We start from the raw sequence: 16069 nt of genomic DNA on the forward strand, positions 1-16069 counted from the left end.
CCAGGGTATGGCAGCTGCATACCCCTGCCATACCCAATAGACGCCCCTGGTTCTCAGAGTTACAAACCTGTTATGGGCATTCAGGGCTTTGTGTGATTCTGGTTATTTCATTGTACACTAATTTTGGATGTCCGTGGCAAAAAATATATATATTTTGACAAAGATTTCCACCACAAGCCAGCATGGCAATGACCCCTTACTAGTTTACTTATACTCTTCGTCCCGGTTGGGACATAAGGCTGCAATCATACACTGCCACTGAACTCTGTCTTGTTCTTTGGTCTGTGCTTCGTCCCATGAGTTCTCACTAACCCTCCAGGAATTTCTCTGCCCTACGAGGGCTCAACTTCAGTCAAAATAAACTAAACTACTTTGCTACTCACTAAACAAAAGGTAGTTTTGCGTTGCTGAAAGTCTATTCTCCGCGTTGGGAAACCTCTCAGCACCCCACCCACTCTGTAAAATACACTATTTTTGTCATGAAATAAAATGGATCCAACTTGACTGCCAAAGACACAACCCGGATATATGAATAATCAACTGCGGCGGTTGAGTTGGATGTGTTCTCATGACAAAATAATGTATTTTACAGAGTGGGTGGGGTGCTGAGGTTTTCCACCGCAGAGAATAGACTTTCAACAACGCAAAACTACCAAAGCTACCGGTCTTCTGATAAAGTTCCTTATTCGAGATTTTATTTGGCCAAAAGATGTTGCCGATTTTGAAGACATCAACCTTTCTCATATCCTCTTTTGTTACTGTGTTTGTGTGTGTGTGTGTGTGTGTGTGTGTGTGTGTGTGTGTGTGTGTGTGTGTGTGTGTGTGTGTGTGTGTGTGCAGTTCAGTGTTGATTTCGTCGACTAAAACTATGACAAAAAGTGTTCGTCGACTACCTTTTTCATTGACGGAAACTAAATAGAAACTAAGCTGTTATGACTAAAACTAAGACTAAATATATTGACAATTTCGTCAAACAAATAAAAACTAGACATACATTTCACGGTAGGGACTAGTGGAATAGAGATCCAGTAGAACTAAAAGACAAGTCATTTTATGTTTGGTTGCACTCGGGTGTTGCACTCTGAAAATAGCAGATCTACAAGCTCACAAGCTTGTAGATCGGCTATTTTCAGAGTGCAACAAAGTGTGTAAAATCAGCCATTACAACACCATCAAGGCCCGCCAAAAATGTTTTGTCGACAAAATCAACTGTACGTTTATGATATGATATTGATTAATGATATTTAGTCGACTAAAACGAAAACATTTCAGATGACTAAAATATGACTAAAACTAAATGGCATTTCATTCAAAAGACTGCAACTAAAACTGAATCAAACATTTTCTGCCAAAATGAACACAGTTTGAGCAGCATCAGTGGTACCAGCGAGGGGAAGGGCTCCAGCGGGCAGAAGTCGGAGGTCAGCGGTGGTCTCACCAGCTCCCTGCACACGGTGGACTTCAAGGGCTTCAAGAGCACCTGGACCGACGAGGTGCACCACAACCGAGACAAATGGAAGACCCAGGCTGACAAAGGTCTTCTTCTTATCCCATTCAAACCTGTTCAAAGCATCTGTGTCACTATTTAGATATAGTTTATAGTATACACGCACGCACGCACGCACGCACGCACGCACGCACACACACACACACACACACACGCACGCACGCACACACACACACACACACACACACATTTTAACAATTTATGTATGTCCACATAAGAGAGAAACATACAGGGACACATACTATTGGTGCAGCAAGAATACATTCACAAAATCATGGAATACATTTCTGTGATACAATGGGCATGTCACTCAGTAATCTATGGGTACAACTTAAGTAACAGCGTCTCCGCGATATGTGGCGGCTGCCCATTATGGCAGACACAGCACAATACTTTGCCAGCCTTTTTGCCTCCTTTTTGGGCATGCCAAGTTGTTGAAACCCTCCAACGACCAGCCTGTGGGTATGTCCTAGGCTGCCAAATATAAAGACATATAGTCTGCACCTATAACCCAGCTCCGAGATGGTATTTAGCAGTGGTTGGTATTTAATGACCTTGGTCATAAATGCTTCCTCTAGGCTAAGGTCAAAGACACACACACACACACACACACACACACACACACACACACACACACACACACACACACACACACATATATATATACCATTTGATTTCAGCCCCAGAGCAAGCAGCCCTTTCAGAGACCCGGGTTCATCTCTCTCTCTCTCTCTCTCTCTCTCTCTCTCTCTCTCTCTCTCTGTGATGGTTGTACATTCCCTTACCAGACCTAGAGGAGAAAACCAAGAAAGAGACTGCAGCGAAGGCCAATCAGGAGGAGGACAGGCGGGACGACAGAGAGACTGCTGCACTCGACGACCAATCAGAGGACAAGGAGGAGAAAACAGGACCGCAAGATAAACAGGAGGAGGAGGAGGTGCCAAAGACAGAGGAGGAGCCGGAGAGGGAGGTTCAGGTAGGGGGCGCTAAGGAGTATGGCAACTATGCATAATTGGCCCTATTCACGGCCCGCCCACTCAGCAAATTTCTCAGCAACTTCCTGGTGCTGACGTCAGTTTTGAAGGGGAAACTAATACAGAAATTGCTGGACTTAAAGCCAACAAATCATTATTTCAAAATGTAAAGTAAATTATAATGATTTGTGCCTTTTACTATCTTGTGTTCTTGATCATGCTAGCCGTATTCTATACTTTACTATTCGGAAATTGCATTAAAATTTGCGAATTCTGTGTTCACTCTATGGGCTTTTAGCAGGGTTATACCCTTCAAAACATGACTCCAGCACCAGGAAGTTGCTGAGTGGGCGGGCCGTGAATAGGGCTAATTTTATTGGACATTATTCTGTTGATAAGTTGTTTGATTAATCGAGTGACTGATCGATTGATTTTTTAACAAACATCCAGTAACAATATTTTATAGTTTACACAGCGGTGACACAGCGGTAACAAAAACATTGAAACAAGCTGATCTGTTGTCACAGTTTTTTTTTCCGCAAATCTACAAGCTCACTGTTGCGAGCTTTGATATATATTTTATATATATATATATATATATATATATATAATCAATTGATTATAATCATCAGGGACGTGCAGAGAATGTTAGAGAGTAATGGGCTGAAATTTCGAAAAGGGCCTTTTGGTGAAAATATCGAAAATAGCAGACCTCCAAGCTCACAACACATCAATATCTTTCACCACAGTAAAAACTGCACTCATGGTCTGGAGAGGGCACTTTTTACAGACGGATAAATTAAGGGCAGGGACTCAAGCCCCCTTTGATGTCTATATGTGCACATGCCTGATAATCACTGATTATTTTTTGATTAACTGTAAAGGATCACTTGGAGGAGCCCACAGAAGGATGCAAGGAGTCTGTAGCGCCCCCTGGGGGCCCTGAGCACAAGGAACAAGAAGGGCTCCAGCAAGCAGCAGGCAGCCAGACCAGCTCACAGCACAACCAGCATGTTCACAATGGTATGGCACCCCAAACTATACTGCTCAAAGAAATGAAGGGAACAAAATGTTCCCTTAAAGGACACCTTTTGTTGTGGTTCATATTTTAGATTGTAATTAGAGAAAAGAAAAGATGAGTGTTAAAATGTTTGCATTTGCTTCGTTCTATTGTTTTATCACGTTTACCGTGCTAAAATGTGGGGAATGCGTACGCATTGGGGCATGCGTACAAGTGGCTAAATATGTATTTTTAGACACAATAAGCCAGCAGTTTCTTTATTGCTATTTACACTAACACTTCTAGCCCCCATAAGTCACATCCAACCATGAAAGGTTGCGTTGTATCTTGGGAATGGGCTTATTCTGTGTAAAATGACATATAGCCACGCATGCCCCAACCACTGAAATAAGAATCTCTAAAACAATAGAAAGAAGTAAATGAAATAATTTTAACACTCATTTATATTATTTAATTACAATCGAAAATATGAACCCTTGTTGTAAAAAAAACTAAAGTTGACCTTTAATTTATTTGAATTTATTTAATTATAGTATACTGTAGTACTGCTCAAAGAAAGCTCAGAATTAAGAGAACATTTTGTTCCCTTCATTTATTTGAGCAGTATATAAAGTAAACCTACTCAAGTACTTGTACATACTGTATGTACAGTTTTGAGGTACTTTTATATTTATTCATTTATTTTTACTTCATTTGAGTATTTCTATTTTTCAACACGCAGTGGTGTTCTCAGATTCTTTACTTAAACTAACTTTTTTCATGTCACGTGTTAGAAGCTGAATCCCACCGCCAAATAATAGTCTATAAAACAACAATGAACAAATATTATACAAGCCTTTTCAACTGAACATTGGCCACATTTACCGAGGTTAAACGACGATGCTAGGATTCATCATGGCATACTGGCATGCTGCTATCGGATAGATTATGGACCAGAGCTTTATTGATTACTGAGGGGAAATTCGTCTTTTGTATTAATCACTGTCCTACTGTACGTTGGAACAGCTAGTTTTCATCCACTGTTTCCTCATCACATGGTAAGACGTATTAGGCTATTGTGTGTGGCGTTCATCTGATCAATATACTGTAGCCCAGTGTTTCTCAACCACTGTGCCTGGGGACCTTTGGTGTGCCCCTGAGAAGGGTGAAGTGTGCCCCTTGAAACTGCCTGAAAGCCAGTATTGTATTTATGATTTTAAAAATGATTTAAACCAGTGAAAACAGCCGATCTACAAGCACACTATGCCTCGCACCCGCGAGGCGTTGTGTGCTTGTAGATCTGCTGTTTTCACTACTGTTGTGCGACAGCCTTGTATGATGAAGCAGGGCTTTACTTTGCGAAGAAACGTACACATTTGAAACTTGGAGATACAAGGTTTCTTCCCGACAGTGACGATATTTACACCCCTGTATCCCTGGATTCTTGGGACATGAAAAGTGTGCCCATGCAGAAAAAAGGTTGAGAAACACTGGTCTACAGTCATTTTGGGTGTCCTTCACATGAAAAGGTTTGAGAACCTCTGACATAGTAGTCTCTCAAGAACAGACTAACTGAGCTCCAGTTAAGTGAAAAGGACCTTTTCTTTGACGATGGCTGGCCAGATTGCTGACATAGAAACATTGTTTTTTCAAAAAACCTTTGAAGGATTCAAAAAGACGCTTATAGAATCGGGTCAAAATTCAAATTTTCATGATTTTTCAAAAATAGCAGATCTATAAGCTCGAGCTTGTATATCTGCTATTTTTCAATAGTTAAAGCATAACATAATGATACACAATCATGTGTACCCGTTCTAAATGGGTTAAATCTTAAGGGCGTACAGCCCCGCCCCAAACTATTAATTTCAATGAAAGTTGCTCACCAGTGCGTGAAGCACCCGGACAGTGGCGGTTGGTACCTATATTGCACCCTGGGCGAGGTAGTATAGCACCGCCCTATGGCCGCGTGAAGCGTGGCCGGAAAAATCTTTCTTTTTTTTTCTTTTTTTTAAATTAAAAAAAAAATTATGAATTTTTTTAAAGTTAAAAGCGGTTCGGTTCTACACGGCGGCAGAACCATTTTGGGCTTAATATAATAGGGTTTATAAAAGCATGATCTGACTGTCTTATGCCTCATTCACACTGTAAGCAGCAAAGCTAATGGTTTGCTTGGTAATTCAATGTAATCTCAATGGAAACCAGCTTTAAGATGCTGGAGATGCTGAGAACAAAGCTTGGAAAGCTTTAAAGCTGGTTTCCATTGAGATTACATTGAATTACCAAGCAAACCATTAGCTTTGCTGCTTACAGTGTGAATGAGGCATTAGTCTTACCTTGGGCTGGTCAGGGGAAATGGTTCTTTCACAGTCACGCACAGTGAGACAAGACTATAGAGTTCCTATATCCTGGCTGTGTTTTGTAGAGGAAAGTCTTTTTTTTTTTCTTTTTTTTTTCTTTTTTTTTCTTTTTCTTCATGCGCCCCCTCAAGGTGGCGCCCAGGGCGAGTGCCCCGCTAGCCCCCCCTGCAGGCCGCCTCTGCACCCGGAACAACACTCTACTTCCGCATTTTTCTCCATTTGAGCACTCAAATGCGGAAGACTTGAGCACCTAGCAGGCCCACTAGGGTTTCAAATGGTAGACACACAAGCAGTAGTAGTGGTTTAAATGTGGAAGTCCTGCAATCCCAGATTTGACCGCCAACCTCACATACCGTGATTCTTTGGGCTTGGCTGTATTGATTGATTGATTGTTTGATTGAATACTTCATTAGAGGTTTGCATAGGTAAAGGACAGCTTATAGATCCGCCAACCTTTTGAAAAATCTTGAAAATGTGCTGGAAAACATTGAGACAAAATTAAAGAACTCTAATGGGTTTTCCTGGAACATGTTTTCTCTCCAAATGGGGGGCCGCAGTGAAATACATGTACATTTAAACATATAACCATTTAAAAACATTGTTTCTTGAGGGGTCCTTGACATGAAAATGTTTTTCCACCCAATCAATCATTAACATATTACTGTAATATTATGACTTCCCCAGGGACATACTGTGTATTGTAACGTATTTCAATTGGCAAAACTGTAGGCTAATAATATTACAGTTATTAATCCAAGTAACGTCCGATGCAATTTGGAAATAGCATGTTGTGGTGTTGTAATCCTGTACAATCTGTACATTTTTTCACGACCTATTGTCTAAAAATGTACTGTGGCAAGATCAGCCTTAACCTATTAGGCACATGTAAGGAAAAGTCCACCAGCTGACCAGAGAAAGTCCTATCAGAAAGGTAAGACTTAGATATGGCAGAGCCTGTGATGCAAATGTGGTGTTCAAGGCAAGCCGAGTTAGGAGAATCCTGTGGTCTACACAGTGTTTCTCAACCACTGTGCCTGGGGACCTTTGGTGTGCCCCTGAGAAGGGTCAAGTGTGCCCCTTGAAACTGCTTGAAAGCCAGTATTGTATTTATTATTTTAAAAATGATTTAAACTAGTGAAAACAGCCGATCTACAAGCACACAACGCCTCGCACCGGCGTTGTGTGCTTGTAGATCGGCTGTTTTCAATACTGTTGTGCGACAGCCTTGTATGATGAAGCAGGGCTTTACTTTGCGAAGAAACGTACAAATTTGAAACTTGGAAATACTTCTTCCCGACAGTGACGATATTTACACCCCTGTATCCCTGGATTCTTGGGACATGAAAAGTGTGCCCATGCAGATAAAAGGTTGAGAAACACTGGTCTACAGTGTCAAAGGCAGAAGATAAATCAAAGAGCGCGTGGAGAGTGGGGTGACCAGAATCAACAGTTAAAATCAAACCATCAAAAACCTTGAGGCGAGCCTTCTCCATACTGTGGCCTGGTTTAAAGTTGTCTTTTGATTAAGTACTGTACAACGGTGTGCTTGAAGGCAGCCGGAACACATCTAGAGGTGAGATACAGTAGCAGTTCATTATTGATAGGATACTTGGGCCAAACGCATCAGAGACTTGCTTTCGGAGCCGGGAGGGGATACTGCGGGACAGTTTGTTTTGTTCACAAAATGACTTTCTACCACTTTTTCTAGTCACATGTTCAAATACTGGATTCTGATTGGCTAAATTCCGGAGGTTATGGCAGAACAACCGCCGCAGTTGTGTGAGGACGAGATCAATGCGCCTCAGTGTACATCCGGGGACTTCAGGAGGTAGTCGGAACACCTTTCCCCCAACCAACATATGACGGTCGTAGCGGTCCTATGTTTACTAACGTGCGTACGACGTCGCCGATTTATTTGGATCCAATGCAATCCGCCAACTTTAAAGCCCCTTTTCTCTGAACCTATGCCTTTCTGGAAGCGAACAGCCTCTATTTACGGCCGGAACGGTCCTTCTAACTGACGTTAGCTTAGCTGTATGCTAGACATCTTTCTCTGCATGGAGTTGGCGTCATCTGGTGGTGAGTAGAAGATGTTGTTTGTGGAACTATTTGCTGTCGTCGCGGAAGTTTTATAGGCAATAATGATTGTAACTTAATATCCTTGCAAGTTACAACTATGTGTTTTCTTTCATGTATACGGAAAAAAGTGGTAGAAAAGCTATTTACCACTCGGGGTCGGACATTATGCTCTGATAATGTCCTGTGTGAGGGGGTTATCGGACTCTGCTTCGCCTCGTCCAATCACCCCCTCACACAGGACATTATCAGAGCATAATGTCCTCTCACTCGGGGTAAATTGCTTACGTGAACCATATTATTATTAACACAATAAGGTTCATAAGCATAATATAAGTTCCTTATTAACTATTGATTAATGCTTATTATGCTGTCTTATAAGATGACAATAAATGTGTTTACAATGCTATTATCATCAACATGGGCAGTGATCTTTCAATATTCAAATGAGGGACACATTGAACGTGTGAATTCGGCTGAGTGCAATCAATGGTTTTGTAACTTGGTGCCTTAGCTACCAGGTGTACACTATATCCCCGCCCATGATCATTAATGATATCCTTGTTGTCACATTATAAGGTGAATAAGCATCTTATAAGGACATTGACGTGTGTTATTAACGGTTAATTAAGGCTTATTAAAATGGATGTTTGTTCAAAGTTGCTACTTTTAGTTTTCGCTTCTTCCACCACTGAATAACTGTCATTTTCCTGCCCTCATATTTCAGAGACACACAAGCCGTCTGCATGGAGTTACATTAACATTTGCTGTTCCATTTCAGATTCTTTCAGTGCCATAACCAGTGGTGGATATTTACTTGAGTAACCTACTGTACAAAGTGGCACTATGTAAAACAACAATTTAAGAATCAAATTTGATTTTGTCCAATCTTTTTGGGAGAGTAGGTTAATGCAGAACTATGTAACCCTTTAACAACTATAGAGCAGGGGTTCCCAAACTTCTTTTGTCTCAGGGCACCCCATTAATTTATTTTCAATCCGAGGCACCCCTACATTATAATTTTCACTCCCAGCACCTTATATTTATAGCATATCGTCGTTGTCGGGTAGAAACCTTGTATGTCCAAAACCGTTCGTTTTGTATTTATCATCTATAAAATGTACTAAACTAGTGAAAACAGCCGATCTACAAGCCTCTACAAGTGCTTGTAGATCGGCTGTTTTCACTAGTTTTCTGCAACAGTCTTGTATGATGAAGCAGGGCTTTGCTTTACCAAAAGACGTACACATTTGAAACTTGGAGATACGAGGTCTCTGCCCAACAGCGACGATATATTAGTGATTATGTTTCGAGGAAAACGTTGAGATAATAGCCATTTTGGTTAGATCTGACTGAAAATAACTTTGTACTTCAAGTTTAAAATGATACTAAATATTCTTTCAAGTGTTCAAATAAATTCCAAATATTATCACATTATCTCGCAGCACCCCTGGACTGCCGTCACGGCACCCCAGGGTGCCCCGGCCGTCACCCACTTTGAAAACCCCTGCTAGAGCATATTATGCCCCACAACATTATTACGTTATTTTTGTTTTAGCTTAAGTAATAACAATCATCCTTCCGTAAATGTAAAGACTCGGGGGGTCCCTGCTAGTGCTAGTGTATGTTTAAAAGCAAGTACTCAAGTACACATTCCACTGATAAACTTTGACTAGAAACTTTCACTTGTTGAGTGCTAAAGACGCCTCAGGTCGCACCAATTCTTGGCCATCTGGCCAGTGATGTATATCGGACCAGTTACCCATATATGGAGACACCCCTGCATGATAGTCAACAATGTGATGTCAGAACATGCCCATAATTACCAAATATGGGCATTCCCAGATATGCCCTTAATATGGATGAGATCGGGACAGGGATCTCCATATATGGGCATAAACGGACAAGGACGTAATTAATTAGAAAAAGTGTGACTCCTGATGACATCAGCCATCTCCATATATGGGCATAAAAGGGTCGTGAAGCCAGAGCGTGATGTCAGAGCGGCAAACCCATTCTGTGAAGAGTGGTTCCCGTGACATCACAGTGATATCAGAGCATGATGTCAGAGCGACAAACCCATAGAACCACAGTGTACATACACGTCTACACATACGTCTACACAGACACGGACAAGCTGTGACATTTCTCATAGTAAACTGAATATTTGACCAGAAGTATCTATACTTTGTCTCCAGAACTGAGGAGTACTGTCCACCGCTGGTCATAACCACAATGATTTCATTATCATCACTCAGTTTCATCATTGATGTTAACACATCGGATGCCCACGTTAATTCAGGGTTTACCCTCACAGGGGCCCATCGTCTCCATGGCAACACGTCATTTACGTACCTTCGCGTCGTGGAAAAAGTATCCGTAATACGTTGAGTAAATGTAATCCAAGTATGTCCAGTTTATTTTCACGATGATCTTTTCTTTCAGTCAGGACAGCTTTTTACCAATCTTGGGCCACAGCGTGTGTGTCATGGGCGGTAGAAAGGGTCGCGTTTTGAACATGGTGATTGAAAAAGCTAGACCAGGAGAGGAATCCGCCATGTTACGTTACCTCCGCCGCGTCACTGGGAAAATAGTATCCATGATACGAGTAAATGTAATCCACGGATGTCCTGTTTATTTTTACGATAAAGTTTTCTTTCAGTCAGGACATCTTTTTATCAAACCTGGGCCACAGCGTTTGTGTCACGGTAGGTAGAAAGGACCGCGCATTGAACATGGTGATTGAAAAAGCTAGACTAGGAGAAGAATCCGCCATGTTACGTGTATCTCCGCCGAGACTCCGTTACTGGGAACATACTAGTATCCATGATACATACGAGTCGTGCGAGCCTGCGAGGGGACGATAGAGTGCAGTGCAGGATAGGAACAGAAGCTTGTGATTGGCTGCAGGGAGACTGCACATCCTGGTCACGTGTACCGCGCTGCATTTTGGGAAATGTAGTGTTTTTCCCATATTGTTGGCGTTTGATCACCGTGGTAGAGCCTTCATTGCGGTAGCAATGTACAGTAACTACAGTACAGTATACAGTAGATTATTGTAAAACGCGTCAAACGCGTCGTGGGCCTCCAGAGACATCAAAGAGATTGGCGTGTAGACACCTCGTGGGCACCCGATGTGTTAAATGAGCACTTCACCCATTTTCAACCTGATCATATAATTGATCCTCACTAGGCCTGATGCATACTCCACATTTAGAGGAGAGTTTATTTCGGTTCGGCTCTGTCCAAACTATTATGACGTCATTCAGAGGTTCAGGGGGACGGGTACCGTCATAAAGTTGTATGTTTGGTGCTGCCGAGATGTTGTGACACCCCGAACAAAACTGAATTAAACTTGGTCTAAAAGTGGAGTATGCATTGGCCCTAATTTATAGCTTGGCACCAGTGGTGTAATGATTGTTAAACGGGGCGTGTGGCCAGTAATCTTTCACGCACACGCACAGGTGAGCTTGTAAATCTGCTATTTTCGCTATATTTTTCTGTGGATTCGAGTCAAATGTAAGGTCTCAACTCCTACAATTCCAAGTGCCTGTTAGGGTGAGTTTTTTTCTTTTTTTTTTAGGGTGATTATTTTTTTGGGAGTCACAGACTCAGAAAAGATTGAGAACCACTGCTATATACCACACCAGCCCTGCCCAGCACAGCACAGCAAGTCCCAGTACCCATTATGTTCCACAGTCTATTTGTGACATGGTTTAAAAATGTGCCATATTCCTTCTTCTTCAACAGACACCGAAGAAGACGGGGACAAGATAATTCCCAACAGCAACCCTTCTGAATCCCTAACAGTGACTGCTGCAGCTGCATCTGTTTCCCTTGTAAACCTAACACCCCTATAATCACCATTCCCCTCAAAGACTTTATTACCCAGGAGGCAACTCTCTCCCTCTCTTTGCTCTCTCTCTTTGGCAGTTTGTCATTCTAGATTGCCATCTTGTGGACACTGGGAGACATTGCCAAATGTATTTTGTTCTCCCTCATTCTCAACACATGTTATTTTTTTCTTTGTTTCATTTCATTTTGTTTAAGTGTTTGTCTTCTTTTTTTTACGTAAAGCAGTGGTTCTCAACCCTTTCTGGATCAGGACCCATTTCAAAATCTCAAGTGTTTTACAGAAAGAACTAAACAAAACAAAAATGATTGTATATAGGCCTATATGCCTATATTTGTGTTTTGCCATTTATTTGGGGGCCGACTCATGGCCCACTAGTGGGCTCCGGCCCACAGGTTGAGACCCACTGACTTAATATAATGTGATATGACACTGACTTTGGCTCACACCACATTGTAACAGAGCCAAAAAGAAGGAAAAGAATGGACAAAATGCACATTGCTACAGTGCTGATGTTTTCATTTGATTTGACAAGTATTGTTGCTCTCCTGTAAGTGCAGCGTTGCCAAAATGACTCAAACCTGGGAGCCCTGGTTGGTAGCCAGCAGTGATGGAAGAAGTACTCATTTCTTCTTAAAGGACGATTGTCTTCATATTGTTGTTGTCTGGTGGAAACCTTGTATGTCCACGAGGTGTTGTGTGCTTGTAGATTTGCTATTTTCACTGGTTTTGTGTTGTATGATGAAGCAGGATTTTACTTACGAAAACAACATACAAACTTGAAACTTGGAGATACAAGGTTTCTGTCTGACAGTAAAGATATACTCTCACAAATGCTCATGATAAAATGGTGCCATTTTCTCCTCTGTTTGTCTCATAGGAGGGCTGTGGACACTTCAGAGACATGCCTACTAGTGACATAACCTTTCTTTTATTATTATTATTATTATTATTATTACGTGAACAAGATTTCAATGGCCATAGAATGCTATCATTTTCCAGGCTTGGAAAGCCTGCAGTTTCTATTAGCTTGGATTCTCAATCGATGGTAGACAGGTTTCTGAACTGTCCACAGTCCTGTTCTGAAGCCATGTTTCCATAAGCTTTTCGAAAATAGGAAGCGAATTATCAGAAATTCGCATTAAGACAAAGCGAATTTATTATGTTTCCATTTGCGGATGTCATTCGAATTAGCGACGGTCGCATGAGTTGATCGGGCAGATTTTTTCAGACCGAACCTATTGCACGTCTGACTGCTGTGACTCGATCGCTGCACACTCATCCTGCAAGTTTCAGCGTCCTCTGGAAGGAGGGAAGGTGGCCGATCTGCAAGCTCACAGCTTGTAGATCGGCCACTTTTCGGCACGCACCACCGTGTGATGAGGATGGCTTGACTCCGGGAGGTGAAAACAGGAGGAATTTACACACAGTCTGTGTCACTCCGTGTGTAACAAACAACCGGTTTGTTGTGTGGGCTAACGCTATACAATGGTGTTAATCGGCAAGGGAAAGTGTTAAGTTGGAGGATGATATGGACCCAGAACTTCATAATCTATTCACATTTATTGTCTGACCCGTTTCCATTTACAAATTTAGTTTATTCGATAAAGCCTCAAAATCCACTTCCTCCAAGTGGATAAAAGTTGTTGCGGATAATGAAAGTTTATTCGAATTTTGAAGTGTTTCCGTAAAAAAAAATATGCGAATAAGCCTTAATGCACATTAAGAGGCTTTATGGAAACGCCACTTGAGACACAGATGGAGTACACAAAAATGTCTTCTTATCATGAACATTAGAGAGGACCTATTTTATTTTCAGGTTGAAAATGGGTGAAGTTGTAAAGTAAGTAAAAGTATCAGTACCGCAATGTAGAAATACTCTCTTACAGGTAAAAGTCTGTTATTTAGAATTTAGTAAAAGTACGAAAGTATTGCCATTAAAAATACACAACCAATATTATATAGTACCAAAGGTGAAAGTATTGTGCAGTTTCCCATTTCACAAGTTTTCTAAATAGTTTTTTCAGGAATTTCAGGAATTGTGTGAAGAGAGAAGGTACATGGAATGGATAAACAACATTTTTGGAGCTTTGTAGCAGCAATTGGAGCCAGCTCAACTAGATTGTAGGCACCAGTTTGTAGATGTTGTAGCAGCTAGCTACACACGTCGGATGTAGCTTTGTGTCTTCATGTCGCTGCTTCCATTGAAAATGAACGGTAGCATGACACTTTTTGCTTCTTCAGAGTCAGAATTAGAATAAACTCTATTGTCCCAGGTTTACAGGAGTCAGGTGTAGGCCCTATAACAGTGGGTGAAATGTCACTGGCTTCCATTGAACATTAATAGTAGCCTGTAGCTTTGTATCCTGACGAGCACTATTGTGAAAATAGCCGAACTACAACTTGTAGATTGGCTATTTTCACAATGTTTGCCTCTTTTTTTTAGCCATATTTGATAATTTTCCCAAATTGGTATTAAAAAGATCTTAAAAGTATTAAATTGTAACTTTAGAAATATGCAGATTACCTAGGGTATGTTGGTTTGTTTACTGGTGAGTTGAAAACAATGTTGCCCATTAAGCTAATAATCTGGGGACCCCCCCCAAAATAATTTGGGGATCCCGACCACCAATTTGGGGACACTGTTTTATCTGACACATGCCGAGCCGTCAGGTGCATCCACACCCTAGGCCTGGCGGGTTTGGGGGCAATGCAGGCAGCAGTGCTGGTCTTTGTAGTGGCTTGCATTGGAGCGTTGGATCACTGAAAGAAAACTACGTTTTAATTGAACTAGATTTAATTGATGTCGTGGTAATGATGGTAGCGTGTATGAGGGCTTTCTTTTGTTTGTTTCTTTGTTTGTTTGAGACTGCTAGAATGGCATTGATTTTACAGTACAAATTGTACAATGAAGTGTGCTCATATTTGATGCAGCATATTACTGTAGCTTCATGGTCGACCACTCAATGACAGTATGGGACTTGTGAATAGAGCATCGCAGTGAGGTGTCGGAAGCAAGCTGGCCATTCATATTTACCATAGGGTTTTTCATTATCAGCCACAAAGTCGTAGCAATTCAATGTACACTTACCGCTAGGCTGGTGGTTGTAAAATGGTTCCATATGCTCCTGTAGAACCCCCGAGTATGTATGCAATCACTCTAGTTTTAGTAAAAACACGTTTTAATCAAGATCGCACAGAGAAGAACTGCATTTCCCATACTGCTAAACGTAAAAACGACGTCTGTGATTGGTCTAGCTTCTTCTTCTTTCACATATCTTGCGGTTACCGCGGAAGTAGCTTACTGCCCCCTGTCTTCCCGGCAGATTATTGCACATCAGCAGAACTCCTGTGAGCGAATACGTTCTTTTACAAATATGATGCACTAGTTAAAGATGACGATAAGAGAGTCCACAGAGATGACAATCACTACATTTCAGGCCATATGCTGGCCTGGATAACTAAACTGAGCGTGATTTAACGGCTATATTTCAGGAAACAACAACAACATTCGCAAAGCATTCTGGGAGTGTAGTTTCCGCAATTTTAAAAATAATGATGTACACAGTCTTGTACCCTGCCATTTTTTTCAGCTTTCGAATTAATCTTTGCATTCAAAAAAATGTGAATATTATCATGATTCCTCTCCAGCCGAGGTGGCTTTGTCCAAGGCTTAAAAACGTTTAAAGAAATACTTTATGAAATGTCTATGCAAGAAATGAATGGAGAAAACACTTCCGACACCAGAGTGAGGACGGGGTGGGGCTTCAACTGCGATGCTCTATAGGCCTACATACATACATGCATGCACGCACGCACACATGCACACACGCACGCACGCAAGCACACATGCATGCACAGACACTTTCATAAACCAAATCCATGTTATAAGCATTTCACTTAAATATAGGCTACTTCATATTGTTGGAATTTGTTGCCGTTGAGTGGAAACCTTTAGCCTGATTTTAGCCAGATTGATTGCAACCGTCAGGTCTATCAAAACCTCCACCGGCTGTCAGTCCGTCCGTCTGTCACGTCACGTCACGTCACGTCACGTCACGTCACGTCACGTCACCATTGCCCCTATCCATGCCAAACTTTGCACACACACTCCTTGGCTGCCAAACCACAACCTCCACCCGTCGTTTCTCACATGGCCTTCTTCTAGCACCAACACGAGGCCAATTCTTGCAAAACACATTTTTGGATACTGCTCCTACACATTTTGCCCTAAAATCACGCAAAGCGGTACACAGTATGTCCACAGTCATGTCATCAACATGGATTTGTCCCATTTAGCGC

The 16069-nt window shown here is 41.6% G+C and overlaps 1 protein-coding gene across 1 annotated transcript in view; it reads left to right on the plus strand.

Moving 5' to 3' along the window:
• The window catches only part of LOC308302051 (dual specificity calcium/calmodulin-dependent 3',5'-cyclic nucleotide phosphodiesterase 1C-like), a gene marked incomplete at both ends in the record, with an annotated part of 499975 nt that overhangs the window by 100276 nt on the left and 383630 nt on the right, over window positions 1-16069 (plus strand). The gene's annotated exons all lie outside the window — the stretch shown is intronic.

The sequence above is a fragment of the Nannobrachium achirus genome (assembly GCF_963921795.1).
Source record: "Nannobrachium achirus genome assembly, chromosome: 17".
Lineage (NCBI taxonomy): Eukaryota > Metazoa > Chordata > Actinopteri > Myctophiformes > Myctophidae > Nannobrachium > Nannobrachium achirus.